The sequence below is a fragment of the Protopterus annectens genome, chromosome 8.part0 (assembly GCF_019279795.1).
Source record: "Protopterus annectens isolate FY-2018-M chromosome 8.part0, PAN1.0, whole genome shotgun sequence".
Lineage (NCBI taxonomy): Eukaryota > Metazoa > Chordata > Ceratodontiformes > Protopteridae > Protopterus > Protopterus annectens.
The window spans coordinates 1,659,639,041-1,659,666,686 of NC_056741.1; the positions used below are offsets into that span (position 1 = coordinate 1,659,639,041).

A 27,646-nucleotide genomic window follows, 5' to 3' on the forward strand; every position below is an offset into this window, starting at 1 on the left:
AACATGGATAACGGGGTCCCTTACGGGACACCACAAATTCACTTTACGTGTGAACCCTTGGTTATCGATGCAAGCAGGATGTAACTGCACATGGAATAGTAGGTTGTGCAAGTGTAATAACACATAGGATGACAAAACGTACGACATGTATCCCGAGACGGGGAGAGTGGGCAATGTGTAGGGGTGTGTTCATACCCCAGCTGCGGTCACAGTAAGTATTTGTCATGAGTGCTGTAGAGGGGTGTCAGGTAGGTGAATCATGGGTATGAAATAATGGGGCTAAGTGTGCAGGTGTTGGTTGACAGAGATGTAGGAGGCCCGCCCAGTGGAAGTAATTAATATTCCTATGTGGGCATAGCAGATGCCTATACCTCCTACACCTGAAGAGCACATCTACTGGATAGTCCGTAAACCATTGGGGGAACGCATAGGGACTATATCAGTGCCTTGTACCCGATTATCATGGACGTCCATGATTATGAATCAGAATGTAACACAGTCCTAACTAAACACTTCCAGAACTAGTGATATTAGGTGGACAGGTGGCGGAATACAAGTAATGACTAATGACAACATATATGAGTCATAAACAGCATGTGCCTCGACAAATGTGAATGAATACATATGCCCTGTGACTGTCAATGTGTCAGGTTAATAGAACTAATCATCTAAATGTGTCCCTCAGGTGTTATGCAGTGTCCCTGATACAGTGTTCATTCTCCCCCATTGGTATGTGAGGTCTGCTAGTGACAGAAAGTGCATATTCCGCCGACCACCTTAGGTAGATGATAGTATAATAGTTTGGGATTACCAACTGTTCGCCTTTGTGAGGGAAACTCCACTCTGGGCCGTTTTGTCCTGTAAAATGAATGTTACGGCACATGGCCTGTGATTTCGGGAAAAGAGTTCATATATTGTGTGATGGGTGTCACAGCCACAACTCCAGTGGTTATCCAGCATCCCTCACTAGGAGACTGTAGGGGATGTCCATATTGGCAAAGGTGTGGTACAGCTGCGGCAGATGCCATATATCAGAATCGTCATAGCTCCCAGGGCAGACAGCACACACATTCAGTTTAATGCCCTGGCCATCGCATACGGCCTAGCTGTTGGAGGGTATGCCCCTGCAGTTAATGTAGGCCCTACTCCGCTCAATGGGTGGTGCTTTGATGCATAAGTGCATGCAGGCTATAGCACCCAGTACCCCAGGGTAGTCTGCCATTTGGTGGAAGAGACGCATATTGCTGGTCAACAAATCACGTGTGTTGAGGACATGTACGTGCTCACTGGCATGTGGTGACATGGCGTCTGTGAACTGGTGCAATACTCTGGATGCAGATGCCTGTGAGATCTTCATGATATCCCCAGTTGTGCTTTGTGAGGTACCTGTGGCTAGTATACCTAGGCCAACACATACCTTGGTATCCACTGGGATGGGTTTCCTCGGCCTGTTCGATGTGTCAGGTGTGGCCAGCACAGCTCAACAAACTGCTGTAGGAGGTATCTGTCCACCCCATAGCGCTCCACTATCTCCAGCTCATGTAGCCCCTGGAAGGTTAGCCTGGGTCTGTAAAGTCTTATGTCACCTCACTTAGGGTTGTTCGGCAGCATTCACATCCTCACCACCCTCAGCCTCCTGAACATGTTGGTCTATGTTGCCTGCTGCAGCTCTTCTCATTTGGTTGGATTGTGTCGAGAAATGTTCCCACATGTATACACCAGTGGTGTAGAGTTCATAGGTTCATAGGTTCATAGGTTCATACTAGGCTATCTGCCTTAGGGCATTTATAAGCCTAGCCAGAGTGTGTTTGGCTTTCACCACCCATTTTAAATTAATTTTGCTATGCCCTTTTTCGAGGTTAGTATACTGTGCCTCTGTCTAACAGTGACACAGAAGTGATACCCAGGGTAAACCTATGATCTCCCATTCACTCATCAAGATTCCTCTTGAAGAGAGTCAATGAGGGACTCTGCCTAACCTGGACTGGGATTTTATTCCAGAGTGAAGGGAGCCTCTGCGTTATGAATCTGTCCCCAGCATGTCCTATTTATTTCAGTGCTGAGGTTCAAGTCTCGAGTGCGTAGCTCGATGGGATTTGGATTTTCTGAGGTGCAGCATGTCCATTAATTCCGGGTTGGACATGGCTTTATACGGCAGGCACAGATTGCCTCTGAGCAGGCGGTATGCCACTGAGTAGAGCTGGAGTTTCTTTAACCGGGCAGCATATGGCATCTGTTAGAGCCCTTTGATCCTCTTGGTGAGGTACTTTTGGGGTCTTTCTAGTTGCTGCAGGTGTCTGGTAAGGTACATCCCAAAAGGGGCATTGTACTCAATTATGGGTCTGATGAGGGATGAGTAAAGAGGCATGATGACCTCCCCTGATCTAGATGTGAATCCCTTCATGATTAGGTGGGCTATATAAAATGTTTTTCTAACCACTTTGGCCACGTGGTTGTCAAATGAGAGACTGCTATCAACTTGGGTCCCCAGGTCCCTAATTACTTCTTCTGTACTTAATGGATTACCACCTATGTGGTAACTTGTGGGCACTTTGATTTTGCCAAGGGGGATGACTATACACTTTTTGGAATTTAGCTTGAGGCCATGGCTCTGGCACCAGTTGTCGGTTTCTATGAGGCCCTTTTGGAGGATGCTTGTGTCGGTTGGAGAGTCGATTATGAGTGTGGAAGAAACCTGTGTGTATGGTGCTTGCTCACTTTACCGTAGTGTTCTGGGGCGGTCTGGCCATGTAATCTGCTGATTGTGCTGATTATCACCTGTTTGTGCAGCCTGTTCACCTTGACTACTCCACTACTGCTGTTGTCCCTCCCAATTTTACCAGGCAGGTATAGACACACCCCTAGCTTAGGCATGCTAAGGCAGGAGCAATCCCGAGGCACAGGGCTCCGATGTACGTATAGTATGCCTGACCCCCCCCCTCCCATGCTTTTACCTATATTCAAGTCCTGCACCCAGCTATCTATACACATACACTCTTGGGATCTGCATCACACCCTGGGGATAAACGGGATTCACTATTGTCAACCTCATTTGCATAGTATTGTCTTCTAATGCATAGTTATATGACCCATACTGATCCTCCAAATTAATAAAAACTGCTTACTGTCGCTCAGATCCATACACAACTGGTTAAAGGTGCATTACTATCACCATAGACGATGTCCATTGTTCTTCCCAGCAACAAAATAATCGGTTTCTACACGACTAGAACCCGGGACCCTGCACACCACAAACGATGTGCTTTACCACTAAGCCATGGCAGATATACATACATTCAAGATGATCACATACAGATCATCCAGCACGAACATTCAATAGTGCTAATGTCCACATACATATATATATATATATACATCTATATCTATCTATATCTATTATATATATATATATTTATATATATATATATATATATATATATATATATATATATATATATACACACACACACACACACACACACACACACACACACACACACGCATATACATATACACACAGATATTGAATTTATATCACAACAGCGGACCACATGACACCAAAGCATTAGACAAGAATGAAAAGGAAACCACATGTGCCAACTGCATTATGTAGTGGTGTTACTATCAAGGCAAGTGTGTTTCATTGCGTCACACGGGTCAGACTGTAGTAAGGCTAAGAGTAGGGCTGCTGACATTTACTCACCAGACCTATTGGTGAATGTATGTGTATGTGTTGACAACCCAGTCTCTTGGGCGATTATGACATTTGTGGACACTATATAGGAAAGCAACAAAACACACTCAACACATCCTGACGCTAGCCACCCACAGATACCAACACATAGGATTTGACTGCCAAACACACACACCTGTCATGCCTTGGAATTGAGCACCTACCTGTCTATTCTATCACACTACAGCATTACGTAGTTGCAGAACACGCTACAAAGATTACTGGATCACAGCACTCCCTGAAGCATACTTCTAGGTGGGTGACATCATCAGCGAAGGCAAAGATGCCGATAGGGATTGTATGAAGAGTGAGCAGTCTAAAAGCATCACTCTGTCCCCAGGCAGCTGGAAACACACACACACATACACACACATACACATGGCAGGGTTGGGATTAGAACATAGACCTAACTACCTTATCACAATACAGCATTACGCAGTTACATAACGCGCAACCGAGATTACTGGATCACAGCACGCCCAGAGGCATACTTCTAGGTGGGTGACATCATCAGCAAAGGCAAAGACGCTGATAGGGATTGAATGGAGTGTGAGCAGTCTAAAAGCATTACTCTGTCCCCGGGCAGCTGGAAACACACACACACACACACACACACACACACTTGACAGGGCTGGGATTAGAACAAAGATCTAACTACCTTATCACACTACAGTATTACGCAAGTAAAGAACGCTCTACCAAGATTACTGGATCACAGCACTCCCAGAGGCATACTTCTAGGTGGGTGACATCATCAGCAAAGGCAAAGACGCCGATAGGGATTGTATGGAGAGTGAGCAGTCTAAAAGCATTACTCTGTCCCCAGGCAGCTGGAAACACACACACACACTTGTCAGGGCTGGGATTAGAACATAGACCTAACTACCCTATCACACTACAGCATTACACAGTTACAGAATACACTACCAAGATTGCTGGATCACAGCACACCCAGAGGCATTCTTCTAGGTGGGTGACATCATCAACAATGGAACAAACGCCGATAGGGATTGTATGGAGTGTGAGCAGTCTAAAAGCATATTACTGTCCCAAGGTAGATGGAGACAAACACACAGCAGTGGTGTGAGCAGGACAACTGCCTATCTAAGGAGCACTATTACAACACTACATAGATATGAGACGCGCCACAGACAGTACACCTTTCAATACAGTCAATATGACCTTCTAGGAATGCAGACATCGACATGGATGCTGGCAGTTACGGTGTACATACCTGTGAACCAGTGTGTTCAATGTAGGAATCCATCCTGAAGTGGGGTATGGCCATCTGTTGCCTGGATGACCACTCTCGCTATACAGGATTACAATGGTCATGCCCATACACAGAGGCACATAACCGACACAAGGTGTCACTGGGCATGTTCACACACTTAGTAGCACACGTCCGTTTGGAATGCACTATGTGTCTATCTACACAACGGCGTACTGGGCATGCTCACCACTTAGCAGCGAAGGGCTGTCTTGTATGCACACAGATTCTAAACACGGAAGGGCACAGTGTGTCGATAGTCATCATTGTTAGCATGAACGCTGCACTACATATGTCTGACACTGGTCTTCTACACAACGTCTGCTGCTGTCCATCACCTTAGCTGTACCAATCTAAACATGGCACACTAATACCATCCATGGTGATGTCCTGGCAGGAGTGGCTACTTCGCACATATAGTACCATAGATAGACGAAGAACCTGAGACCAGGTAAACACCCTGACACCTACAGGACAACTGCATTGTATGTGTATGCTAAACAGTGCTAGATGTGTAGCATTCATAATCATAGCTGCCAATCTAGATCCAACAATGGGGAATACTGACATCTGTGCAGTGAAGAACACCTGGCATAAGGCTCAGTTGTGCACAATAGCACTACCACTGTATACCTCAGATACAGACATGTGGGCCATAAGACCATTACAGACCGCTCCAGGTGTTAGTGTCCCCACGTTCATAAAGGCCACTCACATGTACTGACCAGTACACTCTCAATAGCCATCACAGATGTGTCAGGTGAAGATCACAGTGGTAAATGCCACATTCTAGTATGTAGCCCTCAGACATCACCATGTCCTTGGACCAGCAACACACATCCATACATTAGTACAACACCATGCTACTCATGACCAGTGGACTGTACCTAGCCCTACAGCAACTGTGCAGACTACCCATGTACTGACAGGGTTCCATCATGTGTTATGCAATGCACTGATACCACTATTCATAACCAGGTTGGCTGTACACATAACAGGGGCCCTGGGTTTTATACAACTGTAACAGATAACTGTTGCTGTACATCAGACAACACACTCATGTTTGGATATGACATACATGTAACTGCCGTGGATATGTACATGCCCCACACACACATATGTACATAGCATAGCTTTTGCTGTCCTTCATGCAGACACATGGCTACAGCAATTACACACATGCACATGGAAGGTAGGTCCACGGCTGTTCAATGCTAACAGTACATAAGGTAGCAATGTTGACTGAGTTAACATGCCCTCTGTACTGGTTACCCATGACAACTATCATATCATACAACAGTCCATGTGTTATGTATGTCATCACACATGTCCACCAATTGTAATGCATACAAACATGGCTACATGACAGGAATGTAGGACCTACACACATGTACATGTAGTGGTGTGCATTCAGCTACCATGCATGTGCAGTAGCTGATGTTTGCAGTTCATCTGTGTCTTACTACAACATGCAGTTGCAATGCAGCCCCATCATTGACACCTGTATATGGTGAAATACTGACAGTACGGTAAGATGTACATCAGGTATGGATGGATGTGTGTACATAAAGTGGTGGGCCACCTTAGCAGATGGATGTTTGCTGAAGACAGCTCACAGGTGTGTCACAAGCCATCCTACCATAACATGTGCAAACAGTAAGCTATGTTTCTGTTAATTGAAGGTGAAGACATACAACCTACTCAGCTGTCAGGGTGTCACTGACTGTAAATCATTTGACACCTGTAACACTTAAGTCCTCCCATGTGCATATAGCAGCACAATTTCTGAAGGTAGCGTCAGTACACATTGTAATGCGGGCAATACTGCTGCATGTCTGTCAGACGTATCATAAGATAGCAGGTGCTTGATTCACAGTACTGCCATGTGTGTTTGCTTGTGTGACCATATAAGCCAGGTATGGTGGGGAATACATCCCAATTGCTACACACCCATGTACACTGTTTTAGAAATCTGTACATACTACAGTGTAGAAAGCAAGACATAGGCAGGGGTGGTGTGTGTATCACAGACATGTTAACTATCTATATGTGCATGACATTTGTGGACTCTAGTGTGTGTGTGTATGTATGTATGTATGGCTGTCTGGTGCATGGAGTGAGGATGTATGCTACCATTGAGAACAGATAAGTCCCCTAACCCCTCAAGGTGATGCAATCTACTACCCTGTTGTTGCTGTCAGTCTTAGGCATTACTGACTACCTGTACATGTTCATTCTCTGTGTCGCATCATGTGGGTGCACAGTACTGTAACAGTGATTACCAAATAGGCAGGTGTCCTCACCTCAACACTATCAAGTGTGTGTTATAGTGTCATTGACCCCGTGGGTGTGGGCATGTTACTGTGTGTGTCTGTGTATGTCTGTGTGTGTTCTCATCCTGTAATGTGAAAGTGTATTACTGCTGCACAGTGAGGCCTCATGCTATCAACTGGCCTCTACCCTTGACATCAGCTAGACTGCTGTGTAAACCCCCCGGACCATGTAACTGTACCTGTGATGTCACCCGGTATGGATGTCACGTCTCTAGCCACTGTAGCCTAGTACACAGCTCACATGCTCCTGGATCAGTAGATGTGTAGACATCTTTGGAATGTCAACCTGTTTAACAGTGAGGTTGAGGCTACGTATAGCATGCTGGTATTGATATACATGCCTGTGAGTACTCCACATTTACACATGGGAAACTGCAAACACTGGTACTTAATGGCACATGCAATTAGACCTTAAGGAGGGAAGCAGGGCATCATTACCAACATGCTGTTACTGTTGTTACCAAGACACATACTGTGAACATAAAACAATGCATTCTAACTGCAAACACTGTTACGTAATGGCACATGCAATTAGACCTTAAGGATGGACGCAGGGCACCATTACCAACATGCTGTTACTGTTGTTACCAAGACACATACTGTGAACATAAAACAATGCATTCTAAACCTGTACTACATGGTATGTCTGCTGCATGTCAACAGTACACCACAATTGTAATATGCACTTATCTCACTATTCTGTTCACCCTGTGCATCAGACCATATGAGCATGTCCATGCACCGATGTTGTGGATGACAAGGATGTGGCACAGGCATCATCATATGCACAGGGTGATAATGTTTGCCAGGGGCCTAGGCTGCACCAGTGGATGACATCATGTGTGTGGGTTAGGGCCTGTGATCTAATTGGACATGTGTGGTTGTTATGCATGTGGGTGTTGCGGTGCCCTACAGATGTTTCTGGTGTGTGCGTGTATGTGTGCACACAGTTCTGCCATGTGTCCGGCCTACACAGGGATATTATTGACAGCTCCAGATTGTACAGACAAGGATTTACAGCTCACTGTTTCCGGCCACGGCCATGTGACCTGTGCCTGCCAGGGGTTGCACGGGCACTACCAGATAGAGGTACAGATCGGGTACTGTCCGATGACACATGTCCACTGGAACCGTGTCCCCACTGGGACCATCCCAGGCCATGTCCATGTAGCCTGCTGTGTCCTGGTGTGAACAGCGCAGCACCAGCTGCACTGCTGCTGCTACCAGCACTATGGGAGCGGGCATGTGAGGTAACTCATTCACATAGACCTGCACCAGGTGGTGTAGCTGGCCTACGTCCACGTGGCCTATGCCTCACTCCTACGAGATGTTCCAGCACAGACAGCTCACTCTCGTGGATTGCCATGCCACGGTCAAGGATTCCAACCATGTCACTCAATCGCCTGTCCAAAACATCAGCAATCTGCTGTTGAGCATTTGCCAATGCCTGGATGTTGTCATTTAAAGAACAGATAGCAGCCCTCTGAAGCCTCTGCCCTTCTCTGTTCTGCTGTTCAGCATGTGCCTGTGCCTTCATTACAGTCTGAAACATGTGTCTGGTGACACCAGCTGCTGCGCTCTGTCATGCAGGTGCATGTCGGCCAGAGGTCCTCCTATGAGCAGCACTGGCCACATGCCTGTGTGGCACATCTGCAGTCATTTCACTGACACCATGGTGTGAAAGCGCACCTTCCATAGCCACCACATGTTCCTGTTCCAAGCTAACACATGCTAACTGTCCTTCCTCTATGGCCACTGGTGATGGGGTATGTGTTGGCATGAGAACTGTGTGTGGGGAAGAGGGGAATATAGGTGGGATGGCAACCAACGGCACAGATTCAGCTCCTGACAACCCTGCTTGTACCTCAAGCATATGTTCATCACTGCTAGAGTCTGTGGAGACACTAACATCAGATGGACCACAGGAGGATAATGCACCTACATCACCTGTGAAGGCAAACAAAGACTCTACATTACAATAGACACACACACACACACACACACACACACACACACACACACACACACACACACACACACACACACACAGACACACACAGACCATACATGTGATATGACAGAAGGCATGCAGCATGCATGTGATACAGCAGACGGCATGCAGCTCAGACATTAATAGTGGTAGTTAGCATACATCCCTGGGCTGCACACAACAGCAAGCATGTGTCATAGTAGAAGCCATGCATTTCACACAATTATGGTAGTAAGCATGCATCCCTGTGATACACCATCTGGACCAGCACAGGTTAACAGTACACAAGGCTGATGTGAGGCATATGTCCTTGACATTAACATGCAGTATGACATGTAATCTGCTGATGTGTGCATTGACATGCATACATGTTTGACACAATGGTGTCCTGACACATGTACAGCAGTGCAATGGTGTCATATTGCAGTGTTGTCTGTATGCCCTACAGATAGAATGCACTTTTAGCAGATGTGCATGACCATTGAAGTGTAGTATGAGGCATCTATATTGCTATACAGTGTGAAGTACAGACACAGTGCCATTGCATGGAATCATGAGGCGTCTCTATTGCTATACAGTGTGGAATACACACACACAGTGCATAGCCATGACTGCGTGCATACACAATACATAAATACTGTGGATTGTGACCCACGTTGCTAAGGTGTATACACACTAAACCATGCTGTGTCATGTGTGACAGGTCACCGGAAGACATACGGATGACACCCCTGCACAATTGCTAACATTTCTTAGCTGCCTGGCAACTGTGGCCATACATGGCAGACTTGTCAATACACCATGTCTCACATGGCATTTATGTACCACACACACGAGGTGCACAGCTGACAGTGATGTCCAACAGCAGCAAGGGAAATGTACGGTATCTCTGGCCTGATGTGGTGTCTGTGTATGTATGTGGAAGCTGTACAGGTGACTATTGTCATGCTGTGACAGAATCATGATGTTCAACACATCTTATGTGGTCGAATTAAGTGACACCTCCACAAGCTGTGCACAGGCTGTTAGGATGTCCAGTGTTCCACATCTACTATGTAACCATTCAACAAAGGCTATAGTTGAACCATGTGTAGACAATGTGCAACAGGGTGTACACACATACACATCACATCTACTGTGTTACTACATGTCTCTGGCCATCTTCCATGGCCATGTGTGAACATGTGTTGGCCAAATGTTTGTGATGGCCATCTATCTCACATGTCTGTGTTGTCCCATATGACATACACCCATAGATGTCAGATACTCCACTGTCCACAGGGTTATGCAGACAAAGGGTTGTATGTTTGGTATGTTTTATGGGATAGTGAGACAATGTTGCAGCCGGACCACTACATGTCTGGGACATGTCAGATGGCACATCACAATGTCTGCACTCATTGCAGGGGCATATTCCACAATGGTGAATGATGTGGGCTGCCCATATCCCAGCTCACTGTGTAGTACTGTTTGCGTACCGCACATGTATTGTTCTAATGTATAGTACATATTCCTACATTGAACAACACATCCACCATTGTATGCACAGCTGTCCACACACCTAGCAATGACAGTTACTGTGGTTTCATGTTGGTGTTTCATTTGGTTTGTATATATTGCACATGTTTTGCCAGTGTGATTGATGAAAGATGCGGCCTGTATATCATGACTGGACCATACATTATGTGTACATGTGCTAACTGGCCAAATGGCAAATAGATCTGTGCACTCACATGCCTAATACTGATAACTGTCTCACCTGCAATGGCCTGCTGTCTCTGTGGCATGCCAGAGGTACCTGTATAGGGGTCACACAGCAGTTTGATCATTATCCATGACTGTATGACAGCTACAGGGTGCAATGTGCATGTTAACACATTTGCCAGTACAATAGCATATACTACAGAGTATGCACACGTGTGCATACACAGGGTAGCATACTATAGTATGCGGCATGTGTGTAAACATACCTTGCATATGATGTGACATTACATATTGTACAGTGACACATGCAACTAAATGGGATATAATAGTTATATGTGTAGTACTGACTTACCAGGCAACTCCAGGCTCGGTGGTTGGGAGACACCCACCTCCACAATGGCAGCTAGAGTTTGTGGATGCTGTTCTGATGGGGCCCCCAGGCTGGCCAGTAGCTCCTCGGTAGGTGTGAGTGGGGGCTGGGTTGGCTCACCACCTGTTCTACCTTGTTCCCTGGCGATTGCATTGGCACGCTGTTTTGCATGTCGGATCAGGTCCGTGCAGTGTCTGCGCACCTGCTGGTAGGTGTGGTTATGGCCGCCCACATCATTAACCCTCCTGCAAAGTTCCTGCCACAGGTCATCACGATGCTGGGCATGCTGTGGCACATGGCTGAACAATACCTCCTAGTTATCCTGGAGGTATGGTATGAGGGCATCATCCTCCAAGCGGCTATATGCTTGCAGTAGTGATTGAGGCATTATCTGGAAGACATAATGATGGAGACAGGTCACAGCATCTCAGAGATGCACAGAGATACAACTGCACATACATGTGTATTACATTTAGTACATATGAACAGTTGCCTTTACAAATCGTCATGACACTGACACCACTGACATGTTTGTGTCACACACATGTAACACCCGATGGGGATTGGATAATATCACCATATATGTGTGTCACCTCATTACATTGCTCATACTCCATGTGAATGCTGTCTTGATGTGGGCATGTCTGTTTGCCTGTACTGGTGTTCTTACCTATCAGCACATGCCTGGATGTGTGCACATTAATGCTGTTGACCTTGATGCTGTGTATATGTCACATATCATCACATACACTGCCTTAATGGACATGACCAGTGACAAGGCAGACATGCACACGGAAACCTTTACATGCATGTGTTTTGCCATATACATCTACACGGCACTGCACAGCAGTTCAACATCCTGCCACGTATCGCCTGTGTTGCACATGTGAGACACATGGGACAATGGCTAGCCGGATGGTATTCGCAGGGACGGTTATCAACTATAGCATATATGGCCAAGATCATGCAGTAGTGTGTATGCCCTGGGCCATGTATGGGCATAGGATGTAAGGTTTTCTAGCTGTATCCAACAGCCATGTTCCCGCAGACAGGTGAATCAGTGCCACATTACTGATCCAGACAGTTAATGATACATCTACCATGCGGTCATGGCACCATGTATGACAGAGTTGACATGTGCAGCTTTGCTGGACAGGGTTGCATGGTATGGCAGGAGTATGTAACATGTATGGCACAGGGATCTGTCCAGCATGTGGCGATCCTTGTACTAGGAAGGTGGCTGTCCATGACGTATGTCTTTCAGATCAGGATATGTACGTGTAGCATGTCCAACATCACAGTGTTGCACATGTCTTTATGCAGGGTAGGCAGCATGCTGCATAGTGGAGATGAGGATTGTGAAGGCTGGTGTCGCCCATCCAAGCATGGCCAATATCCCTTAAAGGTGATATGTGATCCGATATTGGTCACTTGAGTACTGAGTATGGCTGTCCAATGATCTCCATGCTCATGGATGGCACCCTGTCATGACTTGGGTTGCCTCTTATGACTACCTAATAGGCATGGTGATGTCATTAGCTCAGGGAGGTAAACTGCACAGCACCATCCCTTACACACAGTGTCCATAATGTTGACCGCTGCCTAGGTGGTAGTTAATGGGTACAGGGTTATTAACATAGCAGTGCAATGCAATAAGCAGCTGTCAGATTGTGCACATTTGTCACGCACCTCACCCACAAAGCCCATTCTGTATGTTGTCCACAACACTGAGTCAGCTATTGCTCCTAGGTCATGGCCATTCACATACTTACATACGCAGATGCCTCCCATTTGTCTGTGTGGTATGGGCTACAATGAGGGGGGAGTACAAAACACTAACCCTGTTTTACTGTAGCTGCCACTGGTGTGATATGCACATGTCAATCAGACACCTTTTGTAGTGTTGCTTGTGTCAACAGGCCATTGGTAGAACACTCTTGTGACATACGAAGGTACATCTAGTATACTGAGTGTAGGTGGAACACAGTATGGGTGATGATGTCCTATGACCTGTCACAGGTATGCTATGCAGTGTGAATTCATCCGTACTGTCATCTACATCTGTACGGCTAACAACATCTATGTTGATTAAGGTTCATAGACTTTCAGACCATACTCAGCAGGGTAATAGTGCAGTGCCATCTCCACTTTGTGGGTTGTGATAACTTTTGGTGTGCTCCATTCAGTGTTTTCACAGACTGACACGAACCTATGTTTTACATGGAAGTGTATGTGTAGAGCAAACTGCTTTGCCATATGTGTATTATACAACCAGGGATTTGAACAGATCACATGCAGCCTGAATGCACCTTGTACCATCATAGTTATGGTTACAGGGGCTCTGTAGTGTTCATGGATATGTAATTGTGTACCTGTTGGGGGGGCAGTGAGTTTATGTTATCCAACACCCTATCTGTATTGCTTATTCATGCTCAGCACTTGTTCAGAACATATAAGCACTTCATGAGCTACTAATTACTATAGCACTCAATCCTACTCATTTCCTACAGGTAAACACTGTTTGTCCTTACATTTCCAGCTTGCTTACAGTATAACAGCTGTTGTACACACTTACCTCACATATCTTGTGAGAAATGGCTGAATATACAGGCATGTCCAAGTGTCAATTGCCAATGTTATTGCCTGTCTATATGATGAATATGGGCAACATGAGGCAATATAGCAATTGTCTCATGTACACAGTCAATGCTCACCTCCTAACATACGACACCAAAGCCTGTGGGAGATGCACATATGTAGCCATGCTGGAGGTAATGCTCTCTCCAACCCAGACTGAACCTGACAATCATGTGGGGATCTTAAACATTTGCACCACACCCCACTCATCACATAGTCTCACTAGATCTCCACCACCACAGGCCACACATAGTAAGACTACAACACTTGCAGAGCCTCTCCATACTACTCTGTGTAAGCAACAGAGGCAGCCCCCATCACCAAACACGACACCAATTACTTATAGCCCACAGACTCATGTGTGCCCATCAACTACAGCCAATAGGATGCTATAACATACCTAACACACTAGTCATAGGTGACTCTGTAGGCGGTCACACTGATGTCCCACTCAGCAGGCTACACAAGGTGATAGTCACTTTCATCTGACTGTCGGGTAACAGGATCCACAACATAACCTATGCACTCAGGTCACTCCTCAACAGGTACAATATGACTGTCATTCTCCATGTTAGTGTGAATGCCCTGAGATGTAACTTCCTGGACTACATGTACAGGGACATGCAATAGCTCTCCGATCTTGTAGCCCAGGCAGGTATCGCCCAAGCCCTGAGAAGCATTCTGCATTCGTTCAGACTGATACCACAGTACAATGACTGAATTATTCACTTCAACAGTTGCCTATGCTTCTGGTGTCATTCCAAGGGTATCCAGTATCTGTCTGCTTTGAATGACATGGTCGACAAAACACAATGCTTTGGCACAGATGACCTGCACCTGTCAGCCCTGGGATTACGGATAACATCTAAGGCTCTTGCTGCTCCCATACTGCCTGTTTTAGACACATTTCAAATAACATATTCACCACCAGAACAGGAACAGGCAAGCAAAACCTGAGGGTAATGTTACTCAATGCTTGACATCTTCATCTCAAATACACTCAGCCAAGGCACTCCTTATAATGGACCACTACGATATCTCTGCAGTGACTGGGACTTGCTTCTAGGCTCCGGAGAGCACCCCTGCACTGACAGGCTATTACGCAGACCACACCTTTCAGTCATGTAACCAGGACTGGAACACCCATGGTGGAGGTGTGTCCATATTTCACAAGGATGTACACACCTCCAGGCTGGTTGCTTAGCACAATGCATCAGGGGTAATCCAAGTGCAACTAACTGTGGCCAGAACTGCTATACAAATTGTAGCTTGCTATGGATTCCATATCATACCCCACGGTTAACGGCCCTAATTTCTTGGTGTACTGGAAAGTAGGGTTCAAACAGGAACTACTGATGTGAGACTGACACTACCCCACACTTAACTGTGATACCTACTCATGTACCGACACATTAGGCCAACACTTTCTGGGATTCATAACCTCCAATCAGCTGGATCAAACTGTACACACCACCACCAAGGCCAACAATATCCTAGACCTGGACATTACCAACATGTGTGACTGGTGTTCCACACCTGGGTTATCCCCTCATTGGTCAGTTCCGAACGTATGCTAATCACCCTTGTTATCCACATCCCGGCACCACACCCTTCATGGAAAACACAGTACAATATTTCTACAAAGCCAACTTCAGGCTTCTTATGACAGCAGTAGTAAACGTCATGACACCCATGCAGATGGACAATATAGTTACAAACGCTGAAACATACACAACTGCACTTAATTAGCACTTACACGACTGCATGGATCATGCTATCCCAAACAGAGCCATGACGGTACCCACCAGATAACGAATGCCACTCTGGGGGTCCACTGTCATGGACATAATGTACAACAGAAGGAGGAGACTGTTGCAAAGTAGAGTACACTCCCATGGGTGGGGTAGCTCCCTGGTCAGCCTCAGTAGGAATCTGAGATCCCTTATCACATCCTCCAAAGCTAGCTATGTAAACATTACTGCAACACATTCCAAGGACTACCACAAAGCGTTATGAAGGTATGTCACTACTCTCGATGGCAATACCCACATCTGCTATGACATACAATGGTTAGGCAGGAATATTACAGAACTGACTGATATTGGCAACATCCTGGCAGATAGGTTCAATGCTAACTTTACACCCCTCTCACACCCTAAAAGGCCCAAATCTATACAGGAACAATGCAGAGTCCCTGTGGTCACAACTACGCAGTTCAAACCTCCACTCTCTAAAGCCTGGAATACAGACTCCATGTGACCATCCAACATCCCAGGCTGCGATTTACACAAACCTCAGAATGACATGGCTCCTCACTTGGGCAGCAAATTCACTAATAGCCTTGTATCAGGCATTGTGGCCCCTGAATGGCACACAACAACAGTTATCACACTCCACAAAGGTGGTGCCACAATGGACCAGAGGAACTATTACCCTATACACCTGACTAGACTGTTCTGCAAGGCTATGGGGCACATCATCATGGAAGTCATTCAGAGAGACATTGGTGGCCTCCAAACCTTTGATACCACCCAGGTTGGATTTGTTAGGGCCAGACCATGGCTCCTACACCTGGTGGAGTCCTTTGAGACAGTTACGAAGGTAGTAGATGATGGTAAGGAGGTCCACACAGCTTACCTTGTCCTCTCATTGGCTTTCAACACCATTCCCCATTCTGGTATTGTCAATATACATATCCACCTGCATATCAACCCCTACATCTCGAGATGTTATGCAAAGTGGCTCATGGACAGGACACACACACAGTGAGGGTAGCATACCATAGTTCCTACTCTACATCAGTTACAATTGGCGTACCCCAGTCCACTGTCATATGGCCCTTCATGTTCGGTATATGCTTCCATGAGGTACAGGCTAGCACAGAAGGACTTTCCCTGAATAGGTTTCCAGACAACTGCAAACTAGGAGCCATGACTGATTCACCAGCTGATACAGACACCCTCCATAAGGGTGTCATTGTGACGGATACCTGGTGTCGATAACATGGCCTCAAGCTGCATGCCACAAGGTGCATAGACATCCCCTTTGGATTACACCAATCATCCACTGACTATCACATAGGTTTTAGTCCCCTACATACATAAGACATTATAAGGGATCTTAGTACACACGTAGATAGCACCCACTCCTTTGATAACCATATTGCCAAGGTGGTGTGGATATCCTTCTATTTGGCCACCCTAATCTGTAATGGGTTTGTAGCAGGAACAAAGGCAGCCATTGTACCTCTATACTCCTGATTTATGAAACACGTTCAAGGGTACAACACCCCATTTGGGGTGTACCTTACGGAACATCAACGGCTTTAAATACCACAACATTAACACATCAACAGGATTACTCATCTCCGAAGGATGACGTATGCAGCACAACTACAGAAACCCCAACTGTACTTATTTGCATACTGCATACTCACAGGTGACCTCTGCTGAACACACAAGGCCCATGTCCACAACAATATTGATGGATATGCTCCACATAAGCAACATAAGCAAAAGCCACTGAGAGCAACATGCTCTGGGATATGTACCCAAACGCAACGATGAGTAGGACGTGCTGGAGGGATACATTCCTGAACCGGACACTCACCATGCTTTGGAATATGATTCCTATGTACATCAGGCAGGGACCCTCACTAGCACTATTCATGAGATACCTTGATGGGTGGATGGGAGACAGACATGTACGCCAGGGATCACTGCAGTGGCTGTACTGTACACAGGTGCAGGAAACAAATGGCTCTGCTGTTCACAGGCAAAGAACACTAACCTAGGGAGGTGCCATCAGTGAAAACACTGTAGTTGGGCTTAAAAATGGACTTGGCCAGACAGCATAGTACCTAACTATGAACCTATGAAGCTATTACATGTCCTTTGTGCATGGATAATTGAGTAGCTCTTCCATTTCAATTAGCTATCATGCTGTTACATTGTCTGGTGACTACAAGCCATATGTATCCTGTTATTGTGTATTGTACATGCCAATAGACATACCTTATGTTTGCATAATATAACAGTAATGCTATGTAAAATATTTGACATATCTACCTACAATACTGTACATTTCACATTTTGGAAACAATATCCCATAATGCAAAGCATAATTGCACAGCAGGACCACCTTAGGCATGTTATTCTCGTTATACACCCATACATATGCCTACAGTTACAGTATATCACCATATACTATCCCCTGTTATGGCACGTACTTGTTGGACAAACCCTACCACTGACAGTGGCTGGAGTGGAATTGTTATGTTTAAAGCCCTTATGTAGCATCCCTTGTGGTGTATGAGGTGTTTACCTTGTGGCCCACAGCAGTACACACAATTTCTACAAGCGTTACTATGCTCAACAAGACATCACTACATAATACCTTTTTCCACTGTATGCATTGCGTACACTTTCATTAATACAGAACAGGCACTACATACACTAACATACTGAGTGTTCTACATACCTTCTTAGTGGTCCAAGTTTATGAAAATATCTGTGTTACTCCTTTCCTGTTTAAACGGTTCTATGGTATGAGCATACGGTTTGAATGTATGGCAAGCCATCATTTTATACGTAGATACCTGTAACATGTGGTATCCTGCCACCAATTGGTGTTCCAGAGTAAATTATTACATGCACATCAGCTGTGCAGCTACTCCATTAGCCAATTACATGGCAACATTGGGGTAAAATTGAATACTCTACTTGGGCGTTGTCCTTTTGCCCTACCTTCGAGGAAGACGGTCTGGGTGTGTTTTATTGTGATGAATTGCAACTGCTATATGGAGAGACACACATATTTTGAATTCATGTCCCCCGTAGATTGTGTGTGACGGCTAGACTATGTAGTTCTACATGTGAGTGTAGCTGTTATCTCAACCATCTGATACGAGACTATTGCAAACAAAACCTGTACCATCGGCGTCTGTTCCATTGTACAACAGCAAAGATTTCACATGGCACCATTACAAGTGTGTCTCTCACAAGGTATGTTAACACTTCTGCATATGTCATTGAGTGAGTGGATGTTTGTGATGTTATTACAGTCTGTATTGCAATTGTTTCAGGTGTGGGGGAGATGTAGGTGGGTGTACATAGCAGATAAAGCTTTGTGGGGACTGCAGTCATACATATTCCATATGTGTGTGGGGGCTCCTTCCCTAATTGAAGACCTATCATTTAGTAGACTAATACTATGGTTATTGCAGGGTTATTCATTAAGCCATTGTTAATTGGTTCCTATATAGCATGCAGGTGATGTTGATTCTTCAATCCCTCCAGAAATACATCGATATGTAATGAAATGTTGCTACATGAAAGCTGTCTCATGCATTTCTGTCACAGATATTTGCACTCATTGCAGTTGTGTTGGTGACTGAACCTCTTTGGCTTGGCTTGCCACCTTTTCAAATGGCCATAGTGGGACATTTGCAGGACACACATCGGGGTTTAGAGGCCGACACATACCCACTGTCAGTACAAAGGATAGAACTTACTTTTGACCTAAATAAAATCTTATTCTTGTAGCACTTTAGTTGCTTATTATGTTTCTTGTAACATTTACATATTTTAGATACAGGAATAACTATTTAATGCAACTGTTACATAATATATGGGGCATAATTATGTCCTACAATCTCAGGACATTTGCCCTTTTTAATATTTTTTGTCAGGACACAACTGCCCAAACAGGGACTGTTCCTCTCAAAGTGGGACAGGTGGTAACCGTATGCCTAAGGCCGGCTATAACCACACCTACTGTAATAATCTACCTCCAAGTTAGCACAAACAGACACATGATGCAAACACACATACACACACACACACACACACACACACACACACACACACATCACACATTACAGCCTTACAGAAACACACACCGCACTCTCAACACACACTTATACACACTGCAGCAATCAGAAACACACTTAAACACAGTACTTACCTGGACCGCAGCACCAGCAGCAATAACTAAATGTCCCTTAACATCGTGATAATAGCACTCGCGGTTCTAGTTTTCCAGTACTGTGGTCTTTTGGTCTTTAAGCCTCGTGATTATGCATGTCGATATGTAAAGCATTCGGTAGTTGGCAGTATCCTATTTATTTGTACCTTCATGGTTGTGTACATGTCGTTAACCTGTCTATATATTTGCAGATATATGTATATCCGTGTATATCGACATACATCTCTCTATCACCCTTTCTATCCCTATTTTATATATATATATATATATATATATATATATATATATATATATATATATATATAGAGAGAGAGAGAGAGGGAATGCACCTTTTGTTGGGTACATGGCGGTGTATACTGTTTCCTGAACTCCACCCTTTTGTGTTTTAACCTGTCACAATACCCACCTGCCACTGGTACATCTCGGGTGGCTTAGTGGTAGGTGATTGTGTACATGGTTGTGTGTTCTACTCCTGGCAATGGTTGTTTTACCTCTCAGAGCAGGCAATATTAGTACAAGGGTGAATAATGCTGGTTTCACCTGTTCTGGACATCTTTGACCGTGATCTGCACGAAATTCAGCAAAGCTTAGACCTGTTTTGCGCATATCCATGTAGTCATGTTTAAACGACGCTTACCGTCACTTGCCAGCACATAAACCCACTAACATGTGCTTAAACGTGCTCTAATGACCTGCATCCAACATCCATTATTCGTGCCATCAGGATTACGTAACAGACCTTGCAGGACGTGGAACCGGGAACATGCACGACACAGTCAGTGGCTTTACCACTTGGTCGTCTGGGATTTGTACAAGTGTTATGGTGTTTTGTATGTGGACTGTACTACAGCTGTTCCTCCATACTGCAATCAAATGTGTAACTCAGTTAGTTTACATATGGATGATACCTATTAATGGTATGTCCAAGTGATGTTTAATGGATGTGCGCCAGCATTGGGAATCTATGTCACAGTGAGCCACACACTGTAATGTGCTACACCTTGACACAACCATAACTGGAGAATGCTGGGGTGACAGATACCTGTCATGGGTACTCCCCATGCTTTGGCACTACATCCCTGATTACATTATATGGAGCCCCTCATTAACACACCGGGGAATCCATGCAGAGTAGGTGGGGAACAGTGGTTACACACATGGATCCCGCAACTGGCTCTACTCCACAGAGGGACAGTTAGTTAATCGATAGGGTGGCGACAGCAGACACATTTTGCCTAGGCTGATGAATGGCCTCTGACAATCCGGCATGTACCTACTGATGTACCTAGGAACCTATACATACAGTATCAACATATGCTGTTAGCTTTGTTTACTGTTCAGGTGTTGACTTTCCTTGTTCCAATAGCTGTTGTGTGTGCAATAGTTGAGGGCTGCCTATGTAGGATTCACACAGTAGGCCACCTATACATTACAATTTACAGGTGGTTGTGTGTGTGTGTGTGTGCCATGCATTTTACTGTGTGTGCAGGTGGAGAAGTGTGTCAATCCATAGGGGCTACACTGTCAGTGTATGTGCTATATGTTCCCTCTTTGCCAAGGCGTGGGCATATTGGGCATGCCTCCGTCTGCCTACTGGGGCTGGCACAGGGTGTTCGTGGTCTGAATCCATCTGTGCCTGTGATGGCCTTGGCAATTGCGGTGGGCTGTGAGGGCCTTCACCATTATGTCCCTGCTGCAGCTGTTTCCGCAGGATCATATTATGTAGCATGGCACATACTATAAAGATGTGGGCACACGTGCCTGGAGAGTACTGCAAGGCTCCACCAGATATGTCCAAGCAACGGAACCGTGATTTCAGCATCCCAAACACATGCTCTATGATGATTCTGGTTTGTGCGTGTGCCTCATTATGGTGTTCTTGCATGGGTGTGTGTGCATTTCTGATGGGAGTCATCATCCACGGCTCCAGTGCATAGCCAGCATCCCCCACAAGGTGGTCATATGGGATGTCCCCCCTGACAAATACCTGATACAGCTGTGAGGCATGCAAAATGTGGGAGTCATGGTAGCTTCCAGAGCTGCCAGCACAAACATCCGTGATAATGTCCTGGGCATTGCACACGACCTGGCAGTTGATGGAGTGGTATCCCTTGTGGTTTATGTAGTGCCTATCATGCTCACCGGGTGGTGACTTGATATGTATGTGCATGCAGTCTATTGCACCCAGTACCTCCGGGTAGTGTGTCACATGGTGGAAGAGACGCACGTTGCTGGCCAACTTCTCCTGAGTTTGGGGGAAGTATATATGCTCATTGGCATGTGGTAACATGGCATCCAGGAACTGGTGGAGTACCCTGGATTCTGATGCCCATGAGATCCCCATAATATCTCCAGTTGGCCTTTAAAAGGTACCTGTGGCTAGTATTCTCAAGCTTACACATACCTTCATGTCCACTGGGATGGGTTCCCCTCTGTTGTTTCTGGATCTCAGGCGTGGCCAGCACAGCTCAACTATTTGCTGTATGATGTCCCTGTCCACCCTGTAACGCTCTACTATCTCCAGATCATGTAGCCCCTGGTAGGTTACCCTTGGTCTGAACACTCTTCTCCTCCTCCGGGGTCTGAGGTGGTTGTCAGCATCATCCTCCACAACACCTTCAGTCTCCAACACATGGTGATGAATCACAGCTATGGCAGCTCCCAACAAGTACATTGTAAAAGTTCCCCATCTGTTTACACCGATGGTGCAGTGTTTGGGAATACACAAGTGTGTGAGGTGCCTTCACACTTTACACTATTGTGGTTTGAACACTGATGATGTCATAGGGTGTGTATGTACATTCGGAGCTGCAGGGTATCTTATGTGTTTTACCACAGGTACTGCTATTGTGGTGCCTTTGGTGTTGAATTACATTTAGCTGCCGTGGATTACCTCTTGCCCTTGCCTTAACTTTTCTTAATGATTTCCCTCCCATTGTCTGGCATGCATCCAGAAGCCTGCTTTCTTGTTTTGTACTTTCCCAAACCAGGATTGTCTTGCGAAATGTGTTCTATAGCCGATCTACTGCAGGTTTGCTTTGCTCTGCAGTTACAGTTCTCTTTTCTTTGCGATCCAACACCTCCCCTATCCTGTTCTGCAGGTTGCTGCTAGCAGCCTTGTTAGCTGCCATCAGTGGCCCACTGTGAGTTAATAGGTGTTAATTGCTCAGTTGTACTCCAATTACCCTACTGTGCCATTTCCTTATTGTCTTCCCCTAAACGTCCTTTTTGAGCTGTGGTGCGTGGCGTGTGTGTCCGCTTACCGGGTTTCGGGCATGTTTTCAGCCACGTACACATGTGCTTTCAGGCACCATTTGTGCTCTCAGCTAAGCAAAGCTATACCTACATCCACACCACTATCCTTCGGCTTTGCTTAGCAACGGGCAGCCCGGATTTGCATTGCTCCAATGTGCTTACAGCTATGGTGGCAAACCCCACTGCTGATGTCATGTATGCCACCAGACCACTCCTTGGTGTTGTAGCGCTGTGCCGTATGGTACATCCTTAGGCCGGCGGGACGTTTGCGATTCACTATTACTTGCCTCATTTGCATGGCATTGACTACTAATTCATAGTTACCGTGTCGAACACTGTCACAGACCCTTAGCAACCCTTGCAGCCTGGTTGTGGTGTAGCATGCATACCATTGACTTTTATGGTGAAATCATGATTTGTGTTACATTGCAATTTTATGACATTTGTATATATTTTCCTTGTGTTCCCGTTTGCACACACATGCCCTGCGGTTGTACTTTGCGTTACTGTGGCCATGACATTAAATGTTATTTTTTATGTGTTGTGCATCTTTTCTTATGCCATTGGCTGTATAATTAGCCATTGGCATATGTTAACTTTGTAATACATGAGTCTGGTCCACTTTCATGGCTCCGATGTTCTGTTTGGCAAAATGTAAACCATTTTTTTTTTGGTTTACATTTCTGTGGGCTTACGCTATGCCTATGCCACTTCATGAATTGCTATGTACCTACATTTGCATGTTGCAGCACTGTGCATGGGGTGATTAGCATTCCTGAGCCGAGAGCTGCGCAGATCTGGTGTACGCTGGTAGTGCACGTGGAATTGGATCGTACCTGAATCGCTCGGCGGCCATATTTGGTGTTATACCACCTACGCTACGCCTGGCGCAGGCTTCATGAATCCCGGTGATAATCTATTTATGTAATGTTTTAATGAGGCTTGTCCAAAATATTCTGCATGTCTGCTCCTAAGATTTTATAAACAACTGCAAGTCTGAGTTACACCTACAAGGCTTCTTAGATCCCAAAGACATACTAAAACATGATTATGAGATGAGTATGCAATTTATAAAGCAAGACAGCTTATCCCCTATGTACAGCTAAATGAAAACAAGTGCCAGAGAGCAAGATGTTAACTGAATAAAGTAACTCTTTTTGACCTTTTAAGCAACACACCTAGCAGCGGGGGAAAATGAGGCTAAACCACAACTAGATTTTATGGAAAACAGCAGAATCATATCTAAGCAATAAGAGCAAAATAAGCAGTTCATTATAATGGGGTAACTACATTTTACAGTCAGCTATTAATTGAAATCCCAACTACAACATAAACAAGACACAAATGATAACTAGAAATGTGAAGTAATATGCATGTTCATAGGTTTATAGTTAAGTAGTATGCTAGCTGCCCTTGCAGGAAATTTTAAGCCAAGCCAATTTTCATTTTTTGCTTGAAACAACCTACCCCATACTAGAGAAAATTTGAGGGGACCCATGCATTTAGGAGCTGCCTCTGTCCATTAGTAGTATAAGAGGCAGTCATGGAGTACATTTATTTTTCCTATCCATAAATCCAAGGTGCACTTGAGATGGACACTGAAAAATTTGTTTTACGTGGATAGGGATTCTGTTCAAAGCAGTGGTATCTTCTGCAAGATATACCTGTCCTTCCAAACCATTCTGTTGATATTGCAGAAAAGCCTTAGTTTCCCTGATTGAGTACTTATGATGCCATATGACTTGCTAATGTGCAGTAAATCAGTCAGTAATGGATGCTTTGCACACCAGACACAGGTCACCTCTTAGCAGTCTGTAGGATACCGATTATAATGATAGGGCTTTAACTAACTTATAAAATGGTGGACTGGCTACAGTTGCAGACCCCCACTTACACCCTCTCCCAAAAAAAAAGTGACCATTTAAATAGTACAGCTACCACATGGCTGAGGGGGTTCACACTACAGCTCAACTTTTCAGGAGCCGAAAAGTAAAGTCAGTTCTAAGCATTGAGAACAAGAACTACTAATTAACTGTTATGAACTATATGTTACGTGTAATTCTGAATTAACTAAAAAAGAAAACTACACTTGAAATACAAATAGAAACTATTTGTTAATTTACTTTGTTTATTTACCGGGGCTGTAAAACATTTGCAGGCATAGCCTGGGAGAAGAAATTCACAAAAAAATAAAACAGAACAAATTCACGAACATGGCATAATCACAGAAGGTAGAGAATCACATTAGCAATTTAAACTATGTAGAAATTATTAAAAGAGTAGAAAAACAAATGCAAATTAATTTTTATAGTACATATGAAAAGGAAGCAGCAGGTGGCAACAGAGGGTCGAAGCATGAGTGATGCAGGTGAGGTGGGAGTTAATTGATGTGTCCAGTACAAATGCACTTCTTATAGTTTGGAGGGAGGGCAAGAATGGGGAACAAGTGTTCAGTACTGTGCGGTTTGGCTAGGAGTGTCTGCAGTGAGGGAGTTAATTGGGAAGGTGGCAGAGGTTGTATGGTGTGATTTTATAATGCAGTTTGGTTGCAAGAGGTGGGAAGGCACATGGTTGAAGTAGTGTGAAAAGAAGAGACCCTAGGAGGAGCTCAAATTTATAGTACACTGGTAGCCATTAGGCTTTGGAGAGGGCAGTGCAGTGGTATTCCTGAGGGGAGGGGATTGGAAATGAACTGGCGGATTTTGATTTCATCTGTCCATAGAGTGGGTGAGTGCTTTTTTAGGGTCTGTGGCTATGATGGAGAGTGTTAGAGGAGTTACACTTTTATTTCAGATTTAATATGCATACATCTGGTTAGAAGTTATCTCGATCTCAACAGGCTGCTTTGAAGAATTTACAGAAAAATAAACATGTGGTCTTCAACAATGCTGACAAAGGGAGTGTGGTTGTTGTGTGGGATTGGAAAATGTACCTGGCTGAGGCTCAAAGGCAGCTTTCATATCACTGGTTTTGTAGTAAAAGGGTATTAGATCCTGCCCCTAAGTTTAAATCATATGCTGACCAATTTTTACAGCTGGCCTTAGAGGAGGAGATTGTTTCTAACGCTGTGACATTCCACTTAACAGTCGTAGACACAAAACAACAATATTTTTATATGCTTCCTAAAATTCACAAATCCTTCATGCAACCACCAGACAGGCCCATTGCATTTGGACGGAGATAATTAACTGATCCACTATCAGCCTATTTAACCCAATATTTCCAACCACTATTAAAAGGAGTTCATTCTGGAATTCAAGATACGACACAGCTCTTAAATATCATACAAGACATGCAGTTGGAAGTGGGTTAGTATATGTTCACTTTAGATGTAAGTGCTGTTTATACCAGTATCCCACACTGGGCAGGCCTTATGACCTTGGAATACTGGCTTGGCAAACTATCTCTTTACAGCCCTGGGTTCAATACATTTCTTTTATGTTTGACCAAGCATGTACTTACTAAGAAAATATTGTATTCTATTTTAATGGTGAGTGTTATTTACAGTTAAAGCGTAAGGGTATGGGTGCTCCTTTTGCTCTGATATATGCAAACCTTTTTATGTGTTATTTGGAAGAGCAAGTTATGTATGGTCAATGCCATAATATTTTTTTGGATGTTGTGGACATTTGGTGGGGGTATTTGGATGACTGCTGGTTAATCTGGAAATCAAAAACTATTTAATTGAATTTATGGAATACTTAAATGAAAACAAATGGGGAACTGAATTTACAGTAAAGTATGATCTCGAGCACATCACATCTTTTGAATGCTGATATCCATAAAAATGATGATGGCACATTAAGCAGTACAATTTTTAGGAACCATCCCCAGTTTAATACCTTACTACATGCTGGTAGTTGTCATCCTGGACATATTATTCATAACATTACAAAATCTCTATTTTAAGGATACACAGAATCTGTTCAGAAGAGGAAAATGTATCCGGCAAGGATCAATGTTGTTAGTCAGACTCTGTAAAGAGGCTATAAGTACCAGGTGGTTGCACAGACTCAAGATTTGGTTATGGAGATCGATAGATCACAACTCTTGAAATATCAAAAGAAAAATACTTCTAACAATACACTGAGATTAATTACACATTTTGGAAAAAATACTGAGACATATTATTGTCAGACAAGGTGCTGAGTGAATTATTACTATCTAGGTGACAATTTTCTAATTGGAGAGAGAGAAGTCATTGGAAGGATGGTTTAATACCTTACTACATGTGAAAGAAGACAGACAAACAACAGTAGTTAGGAGTCTGTTGCAGGGTAGTCAGCCTTGTGGACATTGTTCTATGTGTAAGTTTGTTGGAAAACCAAAAAAAAAATTACGACTAAAAATACATCTAAAGTGTTTGACA

General features: G+C 44.5%; 1 protein-coding gene across 2 annotated transcripts in view; it reads right to left on the bottom strand.

Annotated features, from left to right (window-relative positions):
* VSIG2 (V-set and immunoglobulin domain containing 2) overlaps nt 1-27,646 on the bottom strand; it is an 879,569-nt gene that overhangs the window by 445,106 nt on the left and 406,817 nt on the right. The gene's annotated exons all lie outside the window — the stretch shown is intronic.